At 40.1% G+C, this 7,722-nt stretch overlaps 1 protein-coding gene across 3 annotated transcripts in view; it reads left to right on the forward strand.

Annotated features, from left to right (window-relative positions):
* Positions 1-7,722, forward strand: part of Adamtsl3 (ADAMTS like 3) — a 376,880-nt gene that overhangs the window by 363,598 nt on the left and 5,560 nt on the right. The gene's annotated exons all lie outside the window — the stretch shown is intronic.

Genomic DNA, 7,722 nt, shown 5'->3' on the forward strand with positions numbered 1-7,722 from the left:
TAACATTACCCCCTCTGAAGAGGTAACCCTAAAATCTTTTAGGGATTAGATAAGAGCCCTCAAATACTTTAGACATTTTTTGGCCTTTGGAACAGAGTATGTTGCTAAGAGGCCCAAGGACATTTTGACTTTTAGCCAAGAAACTAGCTACTTTTCTTTGGGGTCTTTTTACCCTAACTGCCTAGCCAAAAGTTTCCTAGGATTTTCAATGGATGACTTTATTCTTGTTTAGAGGTTATTTTGATTAGGATGTCAGCATAGTGACTTAACAGAGAATAAAATAAACTGTTTAAATTTCAGCGGGGCTTATACAGGAGAGGGATTTGTCTTCTCTTGATCAGCCAGGTGGTGAGATAGACCTGCGCTCAGGAGATCACTTGGATGCCCAGCCCCTTTCTACCTGCTGGCTCCACCATCTTAGAGGATAGCACCCCAGCCACCATCAAGTGGGAGGGAACCTGAAAGGTACACACATCAGGGACTTTTCATTCTATCATCCTCTTATTATGTGATTTTGGACTACTTAACTGTCTAAATCTGCAAAATAGGATGTTACCATCCAGGTGAATTGCAGTTCAAAAGTTATAATTAGTCAGCATAGTGTCAGTGCTTAAGCAGTCCAGGTCATAGGAGATGCTCTATTTCCTCCTCCACATCCTGAGCTCTGCTGAAGAAAGAGGGCTGATCTTGATTATTGGCTTGGTTACTGTTCTGAGCCTTTGGAAAAGTTTGGCAGTGGACAGTCAGCTGTATTTCCTATCCCCACAACGTGATTACAAGCCAGAATCATTCTCTTAAAATGGAAAATGTTTGGAGCAGCTGTCCTCATTCTCAACAGACAACTTAGTTTCCGACATTGCTGAGAATTTAGAGACCACACACAGGTTGATATGCATCATCCCAGATGTTTCCCTTTGCTGTCGCAAAGACATATTTACAATATAAACACATATATGGATGGAGCCTTTTATTTTTAAAATATACATATTTTCTGAAAATTACTTTTTATACTTATATTAACGTTAGCACACACTGAATTTGTTCTATTTAAGCATGACATTTAATATCCCATTATTTCTTTGCTGATAGACTTTTGATTATTTCAGTTTCTTTGCTTTATAAACAGATGCTGCAGTAAACATCTTGGAATGTATCTTTATGCTCAAATAGTTACATTTGTATAGGGTAGCTATTTAGAAATGGAAGTGAATTGGTGGACATTCTTATTTGGCTATTACCAAGTTACCATTAAAATATTTAAGCCAACAATATGAGTTATCTACCTTTTCATCAACATTATGTAGGTTTTTGGTCTTTCATTTTTTCTTGTCAATCTGATAGGTCTCTTTTCATATGACTTTTCATATGTATTTTGGGACTCCTTGTGCCTTTTGTCTTGAATCCACTTTCCTTGTCGCCCACCATCACCCTTGGGCAAAGCACCATTATCTCTTGCCTGGTCCAGCACCACAGCCATCCACTTGGTTTTCCTCTATCCACACTGTTCCTTTCTAGCCTGGTCTCCACACTTCAGCCCAGGGGAGTATTCCAAATGCAGTTCTGGTCCTACAAGCACCATTCAATTCCCTGTCACGTTAAAATTATTTCTGGGACTTTACTTGCTCCTAGATAGAAGATTGACCAAAATCCTTTATGTTCTATGCTGCTTCCTTCTTCACAGCTATCTCCAAGTCTTTCACATTCTCTTTGTATTTGTGTTCTAGGTACACCATCCTTCTAGTTCCTTGGATGGGCCTTATAGGTTCCAATCAAAAACAGCAAAACAAGAAGCAGAAAATGTAAAAGAAATAATAGCATGGAATAACCCATCAGGAGGTTCAGAATCTGCTTAAATATGGTTTTAGACACAAGATATGGAAGTGAAATAAGAGTGGATTTGCTTCAAATAATAGAAAACTTCCCAGAGTTATGTATATGTGAGGCATCAAGCCACCCTTCCCCTTTGTATATCTCTTTACTTCTGGGTTGGCTGTTCTGTTTTCATAACTTGGTGTTTTTCTTTTGGATTGTTACTTTCCCTCATACATCTTGTGGTTTATGGATAGGGGACTAAGTTGGTTACTAGAGAGAGTAGCTGAGGGTTTGTTCTGAAGCTTTGTTTTTTATTAAATATTTTATTTACTATTTTTATTTTATGTGTATGAGTATATTGCCTGCATGTATGTGAGTGCACCCATGTTATGCAGTGCCGCGGAGGTCAGAAGAGGCCTTCGGATTCTCCTGGAACTGGAGTTAAGAATGGTTTGTAGTCGCCATGTGGGTTCTGGGAATCTAACCTGGGTCCTCTGCAAGAGCACTGACTGCTCTTAACCGCTGAGCTATCTCTCCAGCCCTCTTCTGTTTTATAACTTCATTTTCCCCAAAGACACCTGCTTGTTTGGTATGCTTGCTATCTGTGTGTTTACTGAAGGTGTGTGGCTGTAGATCTTCCTTCAAAATGCTTAGAAGGGAGCAAGGGGCTGGAGGAGAGACAACCTCAGTGACCACAGCAGGGCCTTAATAGGTGTGAGAAAGTGTTTTATAGGAAATAACATTGGGGACAGAGGTAGAGAATCAGTGGTGGGAAGGCTGTCTATTGATGCCTTCTGTAGGCCCTGGGGAGGCCTTAGGATGTATGGCCTCCATCAATAAGTGTTTTAGAGGGCCTGGGAATTATTGAAGTAGAACTAACCCAGACTTATGAAAAGAAGAACCACAAGGGTCTAAGGGACCTAAGGAAATGCTGAGGACACAGAAAGCTCGTTCCTCAAAGTGATGATTTCCAGCCTTGTCCAGGAGTCAGGATATCCTGGGAAATCTCTTCAGAAGATTGTCTGATAGTCTACATCTTTTTAAAGTTGCCCATTTCTGTCTACTCATGACAACTAGCTGGGCTTGGGCTTTGCTGCACTCAGAATCTGCAACTCCATCTGGCTGGTCATAAAAGGAATCATTTGAAGCAGGAGTGGAATGAGAAAGTGAGAAAAGCAACCAGAATGGTCATGTCATGATTCCAACTGCCATGTCTACATTCGTGTTTTATGGAGAAAAACAAACGAGGCCCAATTGTGTTCAGTGTTTGTATACAGACTGTGTCCATCTGGCTCAGGTGTCCTTGTTCTAAGTCCTTCTATAACTGGTCTAGAGAAATGATGCCCTCAGTTGGACCAACTTTGTCTTTTTTTCACCTTTAAAAGGGCTTTGGTCTGCATGATGGTCAGCAGACCCCTGGGGCTCTCATCATTTTTATTTAGGAAGTCTTTGCTTTCCATCAAAGCATGTGAAATGGTTATATTACTTAAGACCCTTGAGGCTAGAAACAAAAGTCAACTTGGAATGATTTTTGCAAAAAAGGCAAAAGCCTTATTAATAAGACAAGATCACCTACCACTTGTGAACATCAATTCAATGTCTTCTGAAATATATTTTTTAATTATTTATTTAATAACCACATGATTAGAAGAAACATTTCATTACAGCATTAACATATTCAATAACAATTTCCAGAGCAAAGCTGAATCTCTTTCAAAATTGGCTGCAAATTTTTAGCTTCACAGTTGAATACAGTTATACAATATTGAACTAAGTATAAATTCTATAAAACATAAAATTGAATGAGGTTTTAACCTTCAAAAAAGATCTCCATTTCATTTTAAAATATACTGTTTCATATAGAAAAACTCATTTTTAATGCTACTAACACTTAGATATTTGCATGTGTCTCTAATCTCTATGTATCTGATATCTGATTATTACTAATCACAGTTGGTTACTTTCTGAGCTCCTTGGTGCCTGAGCATGGATATAAAATCATCAGGTAGATTTCAGTGGTAATGTTTTTCACCTCTACTAATTAATATGAAGCAAATTTTTATGCTTCTTCCTCAATTATAACTCATTTTTTTATTTGTTGATTTTTTTTTCTGGGTAATTCATAAAGAACATCCCAAACAATCTTATATGTCTATATAACCACATCGCAAATGGCACCATCCCATAGCCTTGCCCCCTCCCAGCCCCCAACCACTGGAGCCCATATACTCTTATCATCCCTGTTATTGTCCACTGTTGTTGGCGCCCCCAGCTGTTCCCCAGTGCTTATCCATCTGCTGAATCTAGTCAGCCTATCTAGTGGTCCTCATTTTAGGAAGATCAGCTCTTCTTCATCTAGCAGCAATTAGTTGCCAATATTCCTTTAGATAAGATTGAGGTCTGCTGTTCATTTTCCCAGTTCTGTGCTGGGTTACTATCTGGGAGTCTTTTGGGCTACCCTGGCCAACAACTCAAAGGAAGATATCTCCTGCCTGGCATTGTTTCTTGTTATGTAGCCTTTAGCTATACACACGGACTCTTAAAGAATTATATTGATCCCATTAATCTTTGGTTAATACTTTCCTTTTGGGTGTTGAAGACCATACAGTTGGCCCAGATAAACCAATTTATTTTTACTCTTACTTTTAAGTTCATTTGAGGACCTGTTCCTCACGGGTAACATGGGATTGGGAGGCTCCTTTTTTTCACTAGTTCCATCTATGTGAGGATAAGTCAAAGGTCCTGCTTGATCATGGCTGGCTTCAATTGGAAGCAGGGAGGAAATGTTTCCTCTGTGTTGACCCTCCTCTTTGTAGGTTCAAGTCCATTTGAGGGGGTCTCCATGGCCTCCTTGATCAAGAGGACAGATGCCACACCACAGTTACAGGACATTTTGAGAGATGCTCATAGTCCACTAGAACTTAGTCAACCTAGGAAGGCAAGGAGAAAATATGTCCTTTATGTCCCTCTGACCAAATTAGTGTAGGCCTCAAAGTATGGCTGTTAAATGTCCAAGAAGGTTAGTTCCACAAGTTTGTATCTTTTAATTACCATATGCTATGTAGATAAAGCTTGGGCAAAGACCAAACATTCTCAGATAAAACTTGCCTAGACATAAATTATATTCCCTGAGCTACCTGTATGTATAATGTGTCAGTAGGGTGTTCCATTAATAAGCGTGGCTAAAATTGCATGTACTCATATTTGGGTATTCAATTTTGTTCCATTGATCTACGGGTCTGTTTTTGTGCCAGTACCATGTTCTATTTATGACTATAGCTCTGTAATACAGCTTAAAATCTGGTATAGTGATCCCCCCTGCATTGCTCTTAGTGCTCAGGGTTGTTTTGGCTATCCGAGGTCTTTTGTGCTTCATATGAATCTTAGGATGGCTTTTTTCCAATTCTGTGAAAAGGCAGCTGGTAGCCTTGCCACCCAGAGATGCAAAGGAAGTTGGTGGCAGGAGGTGGCCCCAAGGGTCCCTGGGGACTGCACTGAGGCGCTGGGTTGGTCTGGATGCAAAGGACCAGGAAGAGGAAAGGTCAGCCCAGGCATCCAGGATAGAGGCTGGCAGGTTGTGCAGACCCAGGGAGGCACAGAGGGCTGAGGAGGGAGGGGGGCAGGCCCAGAGCGCCCCTGGGGACCTGAGAAGGAACTGAGTTGGTCTGGATGTAAAGGATCAGGAAGCACTGGTGGTTCCCCAGGTGTCTGGGACGCCAAGACAAGGAATGGGACAGGACCCAGGCTAGGAGGAAAGACCAATGGGGCAATGGAATGGTGAGTGAAACTGGGGGAGTCAAGGCAGGGAGGGCACACTTGACTGCTCCAGAGAGAGAGGCCTGCCAGTGGGAGAGAGTCCTGTGGGTCCTGCAGGCCCTGGGAAGAGGAGGGAAGTGAGGGTGGGGCCAGGCCCAGAAGCAGTGCTCCTGGGGACCTGTGAAGGAACTGAGTTGCTCTGGGTGCAAAGGATCAGGAAGCAGTGGTCGTTCCCCACGTGTCTGGGGTGCCAGGGTAAGGAATGGGACAGGACCCAGGCTAGGAGGAGAGACAGTTTTTAGCTGCCATGTGGATGCTGGGATTCAAACCCGGGGTCTTCTGCAAGAACAGCCAGTGTTCTTAACCACTGAGCCATTTCTCCAGCCCCATGAATGATCTTTTTGATGTGTGTCTGTATTCGGTTTACAAGTATTTTGTTGAGAATTTTTGCATCTGTGTTCATTAAAGATATGGGTCTGTAGTTTTCTTTTTTGGTTGTATCTTTACCTGGCTTTGGTATTAGAGTGATGCTGGCTTCATAGAAGGAATTTGGAAGTTCTCCCTCCATTTCTATCTTTTTGAATAAATTAAGTAGTATTGGATGTAGATCTTCTTTAAATGTCTGATCGAATTCTACTGTAAATCCATCTGGTCCTAGGTTTTTTTTCAGTTGGGAGGTTTTGTATTACTGTTTCAATTTCTTTTTGTATTATGGTTCTGTTTAAGCTGTTAATCTCTTCTTGGTTTAGTTTGGGTGGTTCCATGCCTTTAGATATCCGTCCATTTCTTTTAGGTTTTCAAATTTAGTAGCATATAGGTTTTTAAAGTATTCCTTTATAATGTTCTGTATCTTTCTGGTGTGTGTTGTGATGTTTCCCCTTTCATTTCTGATTTTCTTGATTTGGAGGTACTCTTCTTTCTTTTGGTTAACTGGGCTAGTGGTCTGTCTGTCTCGTTTATCTTTTCAAAGAACCAGCTCTTGGATTTGTTGATTCTTTGTATTGTTTGCTTTGTTTCAATTTCATTAATTTCTGCCCTGATTTTTGTTATTTATTCTTGTCTGCTGGGTTTGGGTTTCATTTGCTGTTGCTTCTCAAGTGTGTTGAGTTGCAATGTTAAGTCATTTATTTGTGTTCTTTCTGATTTTTTTGATGTAGGCACTTAGAGCTATAAACTTTCCTCTAAGGACAGCTTTCAGTGTGTCCCAGAGGTTTTGTTGTGTTGTATTGTCCTTTTCATTGATTTCCTGGAATACTTTTATTTCTTTCTTAATGTCTCCTTTGACCCATTCAACATTCAGGAGTATGTTGTTTAATCTTCATGTGTTCATGTAGTTACTAGGGTTTCTTCTGGTATTGATTTTAAGCTTTATTGCATGGTGGTATGATAGAATGAAAGGAATTATTTCAATCTTTTTGTATTTGTTGAGCTTTGTTTTGTGCCCCAGTATATGGGGGATTTGGGAGAAAGTTCCATGGGGCACTGAATAGAAAGTATATTCTTTGGTGCTTGGGTGGAATATTTGGTAGATGTCTGTTAGTCCCATTTGATGTATGGTCTTGTTTAATTCAGATGTCTCTCTGTTAATTCTTTGTCCTGTTGACCTGTCAAGTGAAGACAATGGAATATTGAAGTCCTCTTACTATTAGTGCATTGGGATTAATCTGGGTCTTAAAGTCTTATAGTACTGTTTTTATGAAGTTGGGTGCACCAGAGTTTGGTCAATACATGTTCATGATTGTAATATCTTCTTGGTCAATTGTTCTTTTGATCAAAATGAAGTGGCCCTCTTTATCTCTTCTGATTAGTTTTAGTTTAAAGTCTATTTTGTCAGATATTAGAATTGTAATGCCTGTGTTTTTCTTAGTACCATTTGCTTGGTGTATTTTTTTCCATCCTTTCACCTTAAGGTACTGCCTCTCCTTGAAAGTGGGATGAGTTTCTTGCAGACAAGAAAAAATGGGTTTTATTTCTTAATCCATTCAACTAGTCTGTGTCTTTTGACTGGGGAGTTCAGTCCATTGATATTTAAAGTTATTAATAAAATATGCATACTGATTCCTGTCATTTTTATTTCTGTTCACATTCTTGGTGTAGCTGTGCATTTCCATAGTTATACCTTCATTAAGTTTCTTTCTGTAACCCCTTGAGTTC

The sequence above is a fragment of the Nannospalax galili genome, unplaced genomic scaffold (assembly GCF_000622305.1).
Source record: "Nannospalax galili isolate Female #2095 unplaced genomic scaffold, S.galili_v1.0 scaffold902, whole genome shotgun sequence".
Lineage (NCBI taxonomy): Eukaryota > Metazoa > Chordata > Mammalia > Rodentia > Spalacidae > Nannospalax > Nannospalax galili.